Genomic DNA, 18,196 nt, shown 5'->3' with positions numbered 1-18,196 from the left:
TTGCCCAAATTGAATCAGGAGGATATACACAATTTAAACAGATCAGTTTCAAGCGATGAATAGAAGACATCATCAGAAACCTACCAATCAAGAAAAGCCCAGGACTGGATGGATACACAGCCAAGTTCTACAAGACCTTTAAAGAAAAACTAATACCAATACTTTCAAATTGTTTCATGAAATGGAAAAAGAGGGAGCACTTCCAAACTCATTCTATGAGGCCAATATCACTCTGATTCCAAAACCAGGCAAAGACACATCAAAGAAAGAAAACTTCAGACCAATATCTCTAATGAGCATAGATACAAAAATTCTCAGTAAAATTTTGGCAAATAGAATACAAAACGGTATCAAAAAGATAGTGCACCATGATCAAGCGGGGTTCATCACAGGGATACAAGGTAAGTTCAACATATGGAAATCAACAAATGTAATTAATCACATCAATAGACTTAAAGATAAGAACCATATAATCATCTCAATAGATGCAGAAAAAAGGATTCAACAAAATACAGCACCCCTTCGTGTTCAAAACACTAGAAAAACTAGGGATAATAGGAACATATCTCAGCATCATAAAAGCTATCTATGCAAAGTCCCAGGCCAACATCATTCTAAATGGAGAAAAATTGAAAGCGTTCCCTCTAAAACTTGAATGAGACAGTGATGTCCTCTTTAACCAATTCTGTTTAACATAGTTCTTGAAACACTGGCCAGAGCAATTAGACAGATGAAAGAAATTAAAGGGAAACAGATAGGAAAAGAAGAAATCAAACTAGCATTATTTTCCGATGATATGGTTCTATACTTAGAAGACCCAAAAAATTCCACCAGAAAACTTCTAGAACTAATAAATGAATTCAGCAAAATAGCTGGATATAAAATCAACACCCATAAATCAAAGGCATTTCTGTATATCAGTGACAAATCCTCTGAAAGAGAATTGAGGAAAACTACCCCATTTACAATAGCCTCGAAAAAAATAAAATACTTGGGAATCAACTTAACGAAAGGGGTGAAAGACCTATATAACTAAAAATACAGAATGCTAAACAAATAAATTAAAGAAGACCTTAGAAGATGGAAAGATCTCTCTTTTTCTTGTACAGGCAGAATTAATACTGTCAAAATGACCATAGTACCAAAAGCACTATACAGATTTAATGCAATTCTAATCAAAATCCCAATGACATTCCTCATAGAAATAGAAAAAGCATTTATGAAATTCATCTGGAAAAATGAAAGACCCATAATAGCTAAACCTATCCTTAGCAAGAAGAGTGAAGCAGGTGGCATCACTATACCAGACCTTAAAGTATACTACAGAACAATAGTAACAAAAACAGCATGCTATTGGCATCAAAATAGACTTACAGACCAATGGTATAGAATAGAAGACACAGGGACTAACCCACATAATTACAGTTATCTTATATTAGACAAAGACATTAAAAACATACATCAGAGAAAAGATAGCATCTTCAACAAATGGTACTGGGAAAACTGAAAATCCATATGCAACAAAATAAAATTAAATCCCTATCTCTCACCATGTACAAAACTCAAAGTAGATGAAGGACCTGGGAATTGGAGACACTGCACCTATTAGAAGAAAAAGTAGGCCCAGATCTCCATCATGTCAGATTAGGCCCCGACTTCCTTAATAAGACTCCTATAGTGCAACAATTAAAATCAAGAATCAATAAATGATATGAATTCAAACTAAAAAAACTAAAAAGCTGCTTCTCAGCAAAAGAAATAATCAGTGAGGTGAATAGAGAGCAGAGCGTACAATTTCAGAACAAATTTTTACCACTTGCACATCAGATAGAGCACTAATCTCTAGGGTATATAAAGAACTCAAAAAGCTAAACACCAAAAAAAAAAAAACAAAAAACAAAAAACAAAAAACAAAACAAACAAACAAAAAACCCACAAATAACCCAATCAATAAAAGGTCCAAGGATCTGAACAGACACTTCTCAGAAGAAGATATACAAACCATTAACAAATATATAAAAATAATACTCAGCATTAAAATAGAATAAACTTATGGCATTTGCATGTAATTTGATGAAGTTGGAGAATACAATGCTGAGTGAAGTAAGCCAATCCTCAAAAACCATATGCCAAATGTCTTCTCTGGTATAAGAATGCTGATTCATAATGGGGATGGAGAGGGAGCATGTGAGGAATAGACAAACTTTAGATAGGGCAAATGGTAGGGAGGGGAAAGGGGGGAAAGGAAAGACAGTGTAATGAGATGAACATCATTACCCTAAGTACATGTACGAAAAAACAAATGGTGTGACTCTACTTTGTATTCAACCAGAGCCATGAAAAATTGTGCTCGGGGCTGGGGATGTGGCTCAAGTGGTAGCACGCCCGTCTGGCATGCGTGCGGCCCAGGTTCGATCCTCAGCACCACATACAAACAAAGATGTTGTGTCTGCCCAAAACTAAGAAATAAAATATTAAAATTCTCTCTCTCTCTCTCTCTCTCTCTCTCTCTCTCCTCACTCTCTCTTTATAAAAAAAAAAAATTGTGCTCTATTTGTTTCATATGAATTGAATTGAATTGCATTCTGCTGTCATATATAACTAATTAGAATAAATAAAATTAAAAAAAAAACATAGGAGATGACCAGGAACATAGGTAGTTGCCAACAAGGTTACTCTATGAACTTGAAAATATACATATGTAACTGTGTATTATATAAAGCTTTCCAAAAAGGCAGAATATAATTTCAGTGTTTATTCAATACCTGGTACATACAACAAAATTAGATTTTCCCCAGTGTTACAGTTTAGCAATAATTAAAAGATTCTATGATGATTTTAGCAGAGTAGATTCCGAGTCCAGGTATTAAGGATGTCATCTATATAACAGCTATGCATGCATAATTTTCCATGTTTTGTTATGAGATGTTGAAACACTGTTTTTTCATGATACACTTCCAATCAATTTAAATGTCTTAAATATACTCATTTTACACATATAAATACATGAAAAAGAAAAAAGAAAAACAATGCCAAATAAACATTCTTCTCAGTGGCTCATGGAATATTCTCCAAAATATATGATACTTTAGGTCACAAAGCAGCTCTTACAAAATAAAAAAAAATTGAAATGATTTCTTGCATCTTATTGAATCAAAATGAAATAAAATTAGCAACCAACATCACAAAACCCTATAGAAATAATACAAAACACATAAAGATTGAACAACACACTTTTGCATAATGAATGGCTGACAGAAGAAATAAGGAAGAAATTTTGAAAATTAATTGAATGAAACAAGAATAGTGATACAATATGCCAAAACCTCCAGAACACTATGAAGGAGATTCTAAGAGGAAAGATTATAGTAGTGCCTACACAAGAAAATAATGAAGATCTTCCCCTTCAATCAATCTGATGATGCATCTCAAGGATCTTGATAAATGAGAACAAACCAATTCCAAAACCAATAGAAGGAAGGAAGTAATTAAGATCAGGGCCAAATTCAATGAAATGGAGAGTTTCAAAAGTGCAAAGGATCAATGAAATGAAATATTGGTTCTGTGTAAAGATAAACAAGATTAATAAATTCTTAGCCAAACTAACCAAAATCCAAATGGATAAGATTAGATGAATAAGAAGTCATCATAGAAATCCAGAAGATCATTAGAGACTATTTTGAAAACTTATACTTTGATTAATCAGAAAACCTAGAAGAAATGGATAGATTTCTAGACACATATGACCTGACTTCAAAATAAATTACAGAGATGTGGTAACAAAAACTGCCTGGTACTTGTATAAAAGCAGACACATCGACCAATGATTCAGAATAAAATACAAACTCTCATAGACATAATCATCTGATCCTAGACAAGATGCCAAAAACATACAGTGAAGAAAAGATGGACTTTTAACAAGTGGTATTGGGAAACTGATTATTCATTTCTAGATGAATGAGACTAGATCCTTACCTCTTGCCCTGCACAAAAGTCAACTCATAATGGAACTGAGATCTAAAAATTAGATCAGAAACTATGCAACTCTTAGAAGAAAATGTAGGGTCAACACTCCAACATATAGGCACAAGCAATAATTTTCTCCATGGAACCCCTAAAGCTCAGGAAATATGCCAAGAGTTAATAACTGAGATGGAATTAAATTTAAAAGTTTCTGCACAGCAAGGGAAACAACTAAGAAAATGAAGTGACAGAATGGGAGAAAATATTTGCTAGCTTCTCTTTTGACAGAGGGTTAATATTTGGAATATATAGAGAACTCAAAAAAATTTAACACTCCCCCTGCCAAACAAACAAACAAACAAAAACAATTAATAAAATGGCAAATGAACTAAACAGATGCTTCTCAAAAGAAGAAATAAGATGTCCAATAAATTTATAAAAATGTTCAACATCATTAGCAAGTAGGAAAACGTATTTCAATGAATGGTACCCTGAGATTTCATCTTGCTCCGTTCAGAATGATAGCCATTAGAATATAAACAATGCTGGAGAGAATATAGAGAAAAAGGAATACTTTTAAAGTGTTGGTGGGATTGTAAATTAGTCCAACCCATATGGAAATCAACATGAAGATCTCTCAAAAGACTAGAAATGGAACTGCCAAAGAACTCAGCTATACCACTCCTTGGTTATCCTAAACAATGAAAATCATCATGCTATTGCAATACATAAATACCCTCATGTTTATAGCAGCATAATTCACAAGAGTCAAACTATGGAACCAGTGTATGTGTTCATCAATGAATGAATGAATAAAGAAAATGTGCCATATATACACAATAGAGTTTTACTTAGCCATAAAGAAGAATAAAATTATGTCATTTGTGGGAGAAGGGAACTAGAGACCATTATGTTAAGCAAAATAAGCCAAACTCAGAAACTCAAGTGTCCTGTGATTTTTCCCATATGTGGAAGCTAGAGAGGAGAAAGGGAAAAAAACCGTGTTGTGAAGGTCTTATGAAAATTGAAGAGAGATCAGTAGAATAAAGGGATACAGGGTAGGGGGGAGGGTAGGGAAAAGAGAAGTACTGAGGAATAAAATTGGCCAAATTGTATTTTTATATTGTATGCCTGTATGAGTATGTAACAATGAATCTTACCATTATGTACAACTATAATGCACCAATAAAAATATAGAAAAAAAGAAATATTCTTCAAGGTTCATTTGGTCTGTGTAGTTGAACATTGATGTGTTTTTTTATTTAAATTATATCCATTGATGAAAGTGGGGTTTTGAAATTTCCAACTATTGTTAAATTGAATTTTGTCTCTTTAGATCTAATAATATTAATAATATCTGATTCATATAATTGTGAATTATATGAATTGGATGGATATATATGTGTGTGTATGTGTGTGTATCTCTCCATATATGTTATTATGTCTCCATATATGTATTATATATATATGTCACACATATACATTGTCTATGTTAACTGTCTTAACTGTTTAAGGCAGAGTTTCTTGCAGCCAAATTATAGTTGGGTCTTGTTTTTCTTAATCTATTCAGCCAATCTGTATGTTTTACTTAGGGAATTCAATGCATTTACATTCAAGGTTATGATTGATAGGCAATAAGCTTTTCCTGTCATGTTATTTTCTGTCTTGTGTATGCTGTGTTCATTTCTTCCTCTCTTGTTAATCCTTGGGCACTGGAGATTTTTTTTTTTTGTAGTGATAAAGTTTTATTCCTTTTTCTTTTCCATTTGTGTATCTAATCTACCAGTGAGTTGATAATGCTTTTGTACTTGTGATTTTATTATCCTTTCATTTCTAAAAGTATGATTCCTTTAAGCATTTCTCGTAAAGACAGTCTATCAGTGATGAATCTCTCCATTTTGGCTCCTCTCAGAAATATTTTATTTCCCTTTTCACTCTATCACTGAGCTACATCCCCAGTCCTAATTGTTTATCTCTTTCAGAGACAGGTCTTGCTGTGTTGCCCAATCTGACCTTAAGCCTTTGGGTTCAAATGATTCTTCTGCCTCAGCCTCGTGAGTAGCTGGGACTACAGGCATATGCAACCATGCCTGGCTTCTTCTTAATTTCTGAAACATAGCTTTGTTGGGTGTATAGTATTCTTTGATAGCATTTTGCTTCTTTCAGCACTTTGTATTTAATTTTATTCTCTTTTTGTTTGCAATGTTTCTGCTGAGAAATCTTTTGTTAGTATATTGGGAATTCTCTTACATTTGACTTGATTTTGTTTGTTTGTTTGTTTTTAGAATTTTTTGGTGGTTTTTGGCAGCTTGATTAGAATGTGTTATGCAAAGGATCTTTTCAGGGTAACTTTAATTGAGCTTTTCTCAACTTCACAATTATGGCTATCCATTATCTTTTGTCAGACTTGAGAATTTTTAGCTATTATATCAGTAAGCATTCTTTTTGTGCCTTTCCATCTCTTCTTTCTCTGAAATTCACATAATATGATTTTTTAAAAATTTAATTGTGCTCCATAGGTCCTTTAGGCTTCTTTTTTTTTTCTTTGCTCTTATATGTTGTTTTTTCATTTGATTGGATTAATTCAAAAGACTTTAAGTTCAGAAATTCTTTCTTCTGCTTCTGTGACTATTCAATTTTTGTGACTCTCAATTGTATTCTTTGAATTCCTCAGTTACAAAAGTTTGGTTTGGAGAGAATTTGGGAATTCAAGGGAGAATTTTAAAATGCAGAAATGAGTTTTAAATAAATGCAAAAATAACTGACATCCATAGAATAATGAATTCTACCTCACAAAATCAGTTTGTATTGTTATATAAATAAATCATTTGCATTACTGTCTTTACTGTCTGTTTTCTACAACTTTAATATATATCACATGAAAATGAAAGGTGCAGACAACTATGCACAGTTAAATAGATAGGGAACTCAGTAATCTTTTGTGCACTTCAAAGGACTTCAACCTTTTCCCAACACAAGCACAATCTTACTTAATTTTTTAATGGTATCTATCTCTTTTAAAAAAATTTCTCATTTACGTTAAGTATTGTTTACCTGTTTTCATTTAATTATCTGACTGTATTATCTTGTATGTCACTGATCATCCTTAAGATCATTATTTTGAATTCTTTTTCAGGCATGTTGCATATTCAATTGATACCTTTGCTTCTTTTATTTATTTATTTTTTTTTGTTTTGGAAAAGGGAATATATTCATAGTTATCTCTTGGGACCGAGAAATTCTCTCTGGAAATAAAGGTGTTTGTGGACATTAGCAGATTATTTCAGTAATTCTTACCTTCATTTCCCTTACTCTCCATATATAGATAGGTAGGGCGTTTAACTTAAATAATCTAGTTTGCTAAAAATAAACTGAGCAAATAAAAATTTACATGTTAAAATATATTTGAAAACTATCATATTCTTTTGATTTCAGAGAGCAAATTCTCTGAAAAGGCAGTATTTAGTTGGCTGTGATTATATCAAAAAGACTATAAATTGTTTACAAGGAAACAACATTGTATATCTGCTTCATTTATAATGTCATTCTAAATAAAATAATTATGCTCCAACTTTGACAAACCAATACACACAATTCAAGATAACAAGATGCTAATGCTTTTGTTGGATATTTACTAAGAAGATGAATAATAACCATGGATTTTGTGAAATAGCTATCTATTATGGTTTTCTTCTAAGATGATACACTGAAGTTAAGAGTGATTTGATGGTAAAATGATGTTTGTATGGTCAATAGATAAATGACCAAAAGATCCTCATTTGTTTTCCAAAGTGATTTATATATTCAGGTCTGTGTGGTGATTTACTTTAACATAATTCAGTATGTGATGCACATGTATGTATCTGTGTGTGTGAGAGTGAGGCTTAAACCTATGAGCCATTAGCTAAATTTAGGCTATCATACTTAGTGATCCACATTTCAAAGGTGACTATGTTAAAACATTTTTTTCATGGGTAAAGTGAATTATGCTTAATACATATGGTTTGAATAGGGTTAGAAGATATTTTTTTAAAAGCTAAAATTATAATTCTCATATAAAGATGTTAATTATATTTTTAACTGCAAGACAGTAAGATATTACAGTCAGTTCAAGGGAGAATTCATAGAAGTTATATAAACAAATACAATAAAAAAATCAGAAATGAGTTTTAAATAAATGCAAAAATAGTCAACATCCTCAGAATAATGAATCATTGAATTCTACTCCCACAAAATCTGTTTTATGTTATATATGATACTAATTATGCAGCCGGGAGGGGTGGTGCACACCTGTAATTCCAGTGACTAACAAGGCTAAGGCAGAAGAATAGCAAGTTCCAGGCCAGCTTGGATAACACAGCAAGATCCTGTTTTAAAATAAATAAGTAAAATTGAAAATTTTTTTTAAAAAATATGAGAATGTAGTTCTGTGATAGAATGCTTCTGGATTCAGTCCTCAGCATTGGAAAACAAACAAACAAACAAAAGGTTGTTTTCATTACTATCTGTTTTCTGCAACGTAGTTATAGCACAGGTCAAAAGAACATGATATTAGGCATAGTCTACTAGATAGGGGGTTCAGCAATCTTCACCATTTCCCCCAAACAAGAAAAATTTTAGTAAAATTTTTCTTTTTTGTATGAACTAGGAATAAAAATCCAGTAAGAGTCTGATTATGGGGTTGGGAATATAGATTCATGTGAGTAGAGTTCATACTTAGCATGCAGAAGGTCTTAAGTTCAATTTCCACTATCACCACAAAACAAACAAACAAAACAACAAAAACAAAAACAAAAAACACCCAACTTATTTTAGTAATGAGAATGACTTTTATTGGATTCAACTTATTAGATAAAAACTATAAATGTTAGACAAAATATGTAAAACAACTATTTGAGCCATTGGGGAAGAAACTGGAGGGAAGAAGTAATTAGAAACTAAAGGGAATCAATTCTTGAAAGTACAGAAATTTGTTCAGTGAGAAATGCATTTGTAAGGCTTTTCCTGGGAGGGCATTTATAAGACCTCTATTAGGATAGGTAAAAAATTATTGTTCCTACAGTCAAAGCATTGTGCTCCAGGTTGATAAAGCAGAGGATAATGGATAGCTGATATCTCAGAAAGAAAAGAATCACAGATGAAGTGCTCCAAATTTGCATATTAATTTCTTAAAATCTGTGGTCCAATATTAAGAAGCACAAACATGGAACTTGATTCTAAAGGGCCTACTGGAAAGGAAAAATTGAAAGGCTAAAAATGACGAATAGAAAGTTCAGCTTCTACTCACTCCAAGGGAGATAGAATTTGAAATTTGAATTAGGCAAAGTTAGAGGCTTAATAAACACTTCATGTTTTCCATTGAAATGGACACATCTTAAAAATTATTATTTCCTTGGACTATGAATTCTTATAAGTGTAAGAACAAAGTCAACCATCTTAACAAAAGAAAAAAATCAAACTTCTATAAGTGCATTAGGCTGTCTGAAAGAGAAAAAATTGATCTTTCAAGTAAGATAACAAAATCTAGAATCTTTATAACATATCCTGAAAATGTCCAGGACATAATAAAAATTAATAGAAATGATAAGAAATATGAATATCCACTGTTAAGAGAAAAAATCAGATCACAATAAAAATGATATCAAGATGACCTTATTTTTAAATCAGCAGAAAATTATCTTAACACATCAATGCTTATATAATATTGGTATAATGTTTATATGTTATGTATACATTATGTGAACATGTGCAAGGATATAATTAAAAGATGGTTACAAAGAATAAAAAAATGGGAATTCTCATCAGAGATGTGGAAATTATAAAGAACAAAAGATCAATGAAAGTAATCCAACAGATGAAAAGTGAAAACTATTTTTAATTTAGATTATGGTAATATTGCCCAGCTCCTAAACACCATTCACTTTCATACTTGAAGGGATTATTTTTGTGGTATGCAAATTATACATCAATAAAGCTGTTTAAAAAATAACCGTAGAATACAAAAAAAGTCTAAAATATTTAAGAATATGTTTCAAGCTAAATGATACTGAAAACATATTAAAATATTTAAGACATAGATAAAACAGAATTTAGAGTACAACATCTACTACTAAATTCTTATATTGAAAATAAGAAAATTTTGTAATCAGTGATCAAAACACCTGATTTAGAAACTACTAAAGGGAAAGCAAATCAGTTCTGAAATACGTAGAAGGAAGAAAATAATGAAGTTCAAAACAGAATCAAAATGATAGAAAACAGACAAATCATAGTAATATTAATAAAACCAAAAGTTGATTTTTTGGAAAGATTATAAAGTGGCTAGACCAATTATAAAGAGAGAATAGACTAAACACTAATAATAGTTATAAAAGGAAATACTATTACAAATCTTACAGATATAAAAAAGAATAAAAAGATAATATTATTAAACACTTTAATAAATTCAACAACTTAGATAAAATAGGAAAATTCCTTGTAAAACATAATGTTGCAAAAGTGACTAGGAGAAAAGCCCCATCTGATCATTATAGTAATTTAAAAATCCAAATGTACACTTTGAAATTGTCCCATACACAGAATTACTAGATCAGATTAATTCATTGGTAACTTCTAAAAACAAATCTAAAGAAAATAAAATAGCAAACCTCACAGATGTTTTCCTCACAAAGATATCACGTAAGTGGGATAGATGTATCATGTATAGGAATAGAAATACCCATTACTGATTAAATGTGAATTCTCTCCAAATTAATTTGTAGATTCAATATACTCCAAGTCATAACAAAAATCATTTTTGTAGAAGCTGACAAGTTGATTCTAAAATTTTAGGAAAAGGCAAGGGTAGTTAAGTAGACAAAATTATATTGGAAAGAAACTACTTTAAGACAGCAGTGTATTTCAACTTTGGCACTAATATTTTTGGCCAGATGATGTTTTACAGGGGCTCTTCTGTGCATGCATGATATTTAATAATACCCCTGGCATTTCCACCCAAATTTTGCAGCAATGAAAATATCTGCAGTCACTGCATAATGTACGCGAAGGGCAAAATTTGCCCTCAGTTGAGAACTAATACTATACAACCTCAGTAGCCAAGACTGCGATATTCATATAATGATATACAAGAAGAATTATGTAATAGACTAGAAAGTCAGAAATATAATTCATACACGCATGGTCAATTGATTTATTTAGCAAGTAATGAAGAAAATTCAATGGGAAGAAAAATATATTTTTAACATTTATGGTGCTAGAAAAACTAGAAGTCAACATGGAGAAAAAGTAGATTTTGATCCCTATCTCACACAACATGTAATATTAATTTAGGCAGTGTATTGTCAGCAAGATGGTAGACTAGGTAGGTCTTTGTTTCACCCTTGAAAACATCAAATAAATAATGATAGACTGATTAAAATCACTTTGTAGTCATTAAGGAAACCAGTCCAAGATTTATAGTATCTCCTCCAAAACTCATGTTGAAATTTATGCCATTTAATAGTATTAAGTCGTAGAACCTTTAGGGAGTGTTTAGATCCTGAGGGCTCCAAAAGTGTGTTTATCTCCTTTTGGTCTCTTAACTTCCACCATATGTTGACACAGCAAGACTATCGTTGCCAGATTCTGGTCATGGGTTTCCCAGCCTCCAGAACTGTGAGGAAATAAATTACTTTTCATTATACATTATCCAGTCTCAGTTATCTTATTATGAGCTTAAGGGGACGTATGGGGAAACTTTCAAATGGAGCAATATAAATACTGTTTTAGCCCCAGAAGGAAAAGAGAAAAGGGCACAGAAGGATTATTAGAATAAATAGTGGCTTAAAAGTGTTTCAAACCTGAGGAAAGACATAGATATACCAATCCAACAAGATCAACAGTCTTCAAAGAGAATAAACTAAAAGAACCACATCAAGACACATTATAATCAAAGAATTAAGTATCAAAGAGAGAGGAGGGTGAGGTGGCACATGTCTGTGATCCTTGGTACCACAGAAACAACAATGAAAAGCCTAGGATCCAACCCAGTGCTGTCTGTAAGAGGTTCATTTGAAATCTAAGGATGCATGTGGATTAAAAGTCAAAGGATGGAAAAAAAGATTTTTATGTATACAATAACCAAAAGAGAGCTGAAGTGGCTATCCTATTATCAGACAAAATGGACATTACATCAGAAACTGCCCCAAGAGACACAGGCAGACATTTTCATAGTGATAAAAATTTCAATAGAGGAAGAAGATATAGCAATTGTCAACATATATTCAACAAAAATTAGAGCTCTAAAATATTGGAAGCAAATATTTACTGAAATGAAGGCAAAAGTATCTCCAGAATAATAGATTTCAATACCCAACTTCCAATAATGCAGAGAATAACCAGATAGAAGATCAACAAGAGTACAAGGAAAGTGGACAACATTGTACACTCATTGGAATGACAACCATCCAACAACAGTAAAATACATGTTTTCCTTAGTATCCATGAAACATTATTCAAGAATAGGTCATATATTAGGCCACAAAACAAGCTTTAATGAATTTGAAAATACTGAAATAATATAAAGTATCATTTTCTATCACAATGGAATGAAAAAGAATACCAAGGAATTTACAAATACAAAATGGAAATTAAATAACATACTTGTTATTATTTGGATGTGAGGTATCCCCCAAAAGCTCATATGTGAGACAATGGAAGAAGGTTCAGAGGAGAAATGATTGGGTTATAAGGGTCTCAACCCAATCAGTGAATTAATCCCTTGATAGGGATTAACTGAGTAGTAACTAAAGAGGTAGGGTATGGCTGGAGGAGGTGGGAATTGGGGGCTTGGCTTTGGGGTATATATTTGTATCTGGCAAGTGGAGACCTCTCTCTGCTTCTTGATCATCATGTGAGCTGCTTCCCTCTGCCACATTCTTCTGCCACAGGCAGACATTTCATAGTGATAAAAATTTCAATAGAGGAAGAAGATATAGCAATTGTCAACATATATTCATCAAAAATTAGAGCTTTAAAATATTTGAAGCAAATATTGACTGAAATGAAGGCGTGTGTGTGTGCGTGTGTGTGTGTGTGTGTGTATATATTTTTTTTTTTAAAGAAGAGAAAGACAGAAAAAGAAAATTGTTGAAATTATAAAGGTGGGCCAGTGAAAAATTTATTCTGACACTTCAACTTTCAAACAACATCAACTTTTAATAAGTTGGGCATGTGGGATGCTAGTTTTTTCAAATGTAAGTGCCTAAATCTCTAGAAACTTCTGAGTTTCACCAAGACCAGAGTTGCATTTGTGTCTCTACCTCCACAACTTTCCTCATTCTCTGGGTGTTAAATTATAAGAAAATGAGCAACAAAACTTTCATGTTGGCAATTCAGGGGCTACAGAAAGGAAAAATAAAATCTGAACTATTAACATCTTCTTGATGCTCATGACAGATTTTTTTCTTCTTTGGAGGGATGAAACAGAAACAGAAACAGAAACCACCTAGTCATGCTGGGTGAATTCAGCCTTCTTGAAATGGGAAGGGAATATAAATAAAGCCAGATAACACATCTGTGATTGTCCCATTCAGTTTGTTTTACTAATGTTTAGAGGGTCCTGGGAGTAATTACTTGGACTTTGTAGACCTATCATCATCTGCAGATTAAGCTGCAGAAATGAAAAATATACAGGTGGAAAATTTTGGAAGGCAATGAGGTGCGAGAAAGTGTTGTAGCGTTGAGGGAATTGCTTTGTTCATGTAATGTTGTTCCAGAAAGACCTCTCCCCACCCTGAACTTAATGAAGTGAGAGGGGAAAAAAATCTCCCCTTTCTAGAAGAGTAGGTGAGTTGGGTTTTAATTAGGGCATGGAAGGGATATGTAAAACAGAGAGAAAAATAGATTACTTAAAAGAATACAATGAAGCTTTATTTGGCTCAAATAATTGAAAAGTTCAAATATAGGCAGAGATGAAGTGGGCCAGACACAGGTCATCAAATGATGTGCTTAGGATTTGGTTTCTCTCTTCCCCACTGCTGGCTTCCATGTGTTTTTATTTCTTTTTAAAAATCAATTTTTAATCGTGCATAAAGACATGAAAATTGTAGCTATTTATGGGGTATCATGAAAAATGTTTTAATGTATGTGTACATTGCATAATGTTTCAGATAAACATATCTATATCTTCATTTTTCATTTCTTTATGGTAAAAACTTGCACAATCCTTTCTTCTAGCTTTTTGAAATGTACAGTAGATTAGCACATTACTGTTACCTATAGTTTCCCTGCTATACCATAGCACCCAGCCGTTCTTACTCTTATCTATCTGTAGTCTAAGGACTCACTGGTTAACAGTTCCCAGTGGCCCCAATCTCCTTTCCCCAGTTCTGCTAATCACCATTCTACTCTCAACTTCTAGGAGATCTAACTTTTTTGTATTCCATGCATGAGTGAGGATATGTGATACTTATCTTTCTGTGCTTGGCTTATTTCACTTAACATAACCATTCCAGTTCCATCCATGTTGTATAACTGTGTCTTTGAAAGGCAACAGTCATTAAAGTGGTTACTAAGTCAGGGAGAATTCATCCTCTGCACGAGTAGGCATCAGGGTAAGCCAGGCTGTGGCCAAGTCAGATCCTGCAGAGCTGGCATTCACATGACTGCCACACCTCACCAGTGCTTTGTTACTGTCTTTCCAGAAGCTATGTAGTGAGGACCTTGGTGCCTCTTTCAATGATCCAGGACCACTGACAGGCTGGAGGAAGAGTGGAGCCAGGTCTCTCCGATTCATTCTAGTACATTTATTTAGGTTAAAAACTCACACAAGGGAGCTGCATCTCAGGATGCTCTGTGCAACTGGTAGATGCTTTTATTAGTTGGAAAATGTTTGCATTTTTGTTATAATTGTGTTTTCTCTACATATAAATGACTTGTACATAGGTTAGGATGATCTTACAGCAGATACAGTGGAGTGTATTATTCTGACAAACAGCATATTACAATAATTTTTTGACAAATGAAAGCAAGATATCTTCTAACAGGCTGGATACTTGTTTGATACTGGAGGAACACTCAACAATTGAGAGAACTTTATATAACATCTAAATAAGGAAATTTTGCTGCTTGATTTTCTGTTTAAAAATATCTTAAAAATTAAAACATTTGGGTCTGGGGTTGTGGCTCAGCAGTAAAGCGCTCGCCTAGCACGTGTGAGGCGCTGGGTTCGATCCTCAGCACCACATAAAAAGAAACAAATACAATAAAGGTATTGTGCCCAACTATAACTAAAAAAAAATTTTAAATTTAAAACATTTTTAAAAAGGAATTTAGTATAATAGCTAATTTGACATTTTTGTATTTTAATTTATATTACTATTTGTTTACTGTTAAGTTCTGTTTAAATTCAAGAGTGTGCCTTCATCATGTCATAACTCTACAGAATAATCTATAAATATCTATCATTAATAATCCACAAAGTAGATAGATGTAAATTAAGAGCAATGAAAATGGGGGTGGGCTGTGGCCCAGTGGTAGAATGGTTGCCTGGATTCGACTTTCAGCACTGCATATAACATAAATAAAATAAAGTTTCATTGGCAACTTAAAAAAATCTACTAATATTAGTTTTTATAAAAGGTAATAAAAATGGTGCTTAGACAGGTGTATTATAGAAATTGTTTATTTTTAATACAGATAATCTCATCAGTATAAAAATTAACTTCATTATATCTTAGAAGCTTGGTATGTTTAATTTTTAAAAGCTACATATTCTAAGATAAATAATTGATGTTGAGTTTTGTACTTTTACATGTTTTCATGATGATAGTTATGCTTTCACTTCACTTCTAGAATAGAACTTCTTTTTTTTTTTTTTTTTTTTGAGATGGGGTCTTGCTACATTGCCAAAGCTGGTCTCTTCCCACCTAAGCTTCCACAATAGTTGGATTACAGGTGAGCACTACCATGTCCGGCTCTTAGACATTTCTTATAATGTTGTTCTGGTGGTGATAAATTTACTGTTTTTGCTTATCTTGGAAAGACTTTATTTCTTAATTTCTAAAGGATAGCTTTGCTGGATATATTATTCACATTGGTAATTTTTTTTTTCTTCAGGACTTTGAATGTATCCTTCTATTTTGTCTTGGTCTATAAGATTTCAATTTTTTAAAAAAAATTTTTGTAGTTGTAGATGGACAGAATGTCTTTATTTTATTTGTTAGATGGTGCAGAAGATTGTGGTGCCTTACATGTGCTAGGGGTGCTTTGCCACTGAGCCACAACCTCAGCCCATATAAGATTTTTATTGAGAATTCATCTGTTAGTCTAGTGGGGCTCCCTTACATATAACTTTATAATTTTCTTTTGTATATTTAAAAGTCTGTTTTTGTTTTGTGCTTTTAACAGTTTGACTGTAATGTGCCTGACGTGTGGTGTTCTTTATTTGTCCTGCTTGGTGCTTCCTGCAGTTTTAGAAACTGTAGATTTATGTTATTCATCAATTTAAGAAAATTCCTAGTTATTACCATGTCCAGTGTTACTTCTATCCAATTCTACTGCTCTCTCCTTTTTCCACCCGGGTCCCCACAAAATAAACTATAAGTCCTTCTTTGTTCGGTTCCTTCAAATTATTTTTTTCCTCACTGTTCTTTAATTTGCATGTTTTCCCTTTCTTTTCTTCACATTTATTATTCCTGTTTTCTACTTTAGCAAATCTTCTGTTGCTCCTAGTTCACCCATCCAGAAAGATATTTTTTTTGTTTGTTTTTTTTTCATTTAGTCATTTTATTCTAATTTCTAATTAATAAATTAAATCTAGAAAATACACCAAAAAAATCAGAGTAGAGTCAGTCCCAGAAAGATATTAATTTTATATAATGTGCTTTTCAGTTCTCTAATTTACATTTGCTTCTTTTCATAGATTCTTTTCTTTTTTGAGACAGGGTTTTGCTATGTTGTCCAGGCTAGCCTCCAAGTTGGAATCCTCTTGCCTTAGACTATCAAGTAGCTGCGATTACAGGCATGCCCCACTGCACCCAATTCTAGAGTCTAATTCTTCACTCAAATAATAATAATAATAATAATAATAATAATTATTATTATTATTATTTTACTGCATATATTTTGTTCTTTGTTACTTAAACTATATTTAAATTTTTGTTTACTAGTTATCTTTATCCAATTTGAGAATGCTTCTGTTTATATTTTTTCTATAACTTTCAGTAAAACTTTTCTGTTTATATGTCTATTTTATGAATTTTTATTACATGCCAGAAATTTTGTATAAAAATGAACAGAGTCTGACATTTATATTAATAAAGAAAGGAAGTGTTCTGTCTTTCCTATTATGCAAAAAGGGAGTGGGATTTATCACTGCAACCTAGTTAGGAATTGAACTGAGTCCATTCTGGATTATAGCTCAGGTGGCATTAGCTTCAGATTTCAACTGTTTGGAGGGCAGCACCTATGTTGGATTAAGAGTAGGCTCGTTTTTCTTCAGAAGTTGGTCTCCTAACTTTGTGTTACTATTGGAAATTTCACTATTCCTTTCTATTTAAGAGTCTCTGAATCTTTTAAATAACCTCAGAATTTACCAAATTTCCTGTATGGTTTGGGGGGTCATCTAGATTCCAGTCTGTCACAATACTTTATATATATCTTTAATGGCACTCGTTCTATTCTGCATTATATTATGGATACCATTGTCCTTCCCTCCTCCCTCAATTTATTCATGGTAGAATCATTTAAAGTTTCTTTCCTGTCCTATATACAGCCTAACGCACAGGGTAGACGTCTATTCATTATTCATGAAATGTAGCTTAAATGACTCTGGGCACAACAGATCCTGAAGTAGTTCTTCATTAGACAAGATCTAAGCATCCAGAGGAACTTATTTAAATTTGATCTGAGTATTACTCAGAGTCTGGTTTAATGTGGTCTAGGGTAAGTCCAGGAGTCTGTATTCCAACAAGTACTTGAAGTTTTTTTGATGCAGGTGGTCTTTAACCTCACTTTGGAAAAACACAATTTCAATCTTTGAAAATGTGCCACAAATATGCCTGAAGGTTTGCCACTATTAATCCTTGAGCACATCCAGTATTGAGTTATGTGATAAATACAATGGATATAGTGAATGATGAAAAGAACTTTGGATGCTTACCTCTGGAAGTTCAAAGTCTTGTCAAAATTATGGAATCCCACCAGTCATGGTGATGAATGCCTATTATCCCAGTGGCTCAGGAGGCTGAGGCAG

The sequence above is a fragment of the Callospermophilus lateralis genome, chromosome 1 (genome assembly GCF_048772815.1).
Source record: "Callospermophilus lateralis isolate mCalLat2 chromosome 1, mCalLat2.hap1, whole genome shotgun sequence".
NCBI lineage: Eukaryota > Metazoa > Chordata > Mammalia > Rodentia > Sciuridae > Callospermophilus > Callospermophilus lateralis.
The sequence above is the reverse complement of the archived record's forward strand: the minus strand, read 5'-3'. Positions refer to the sequence as shown.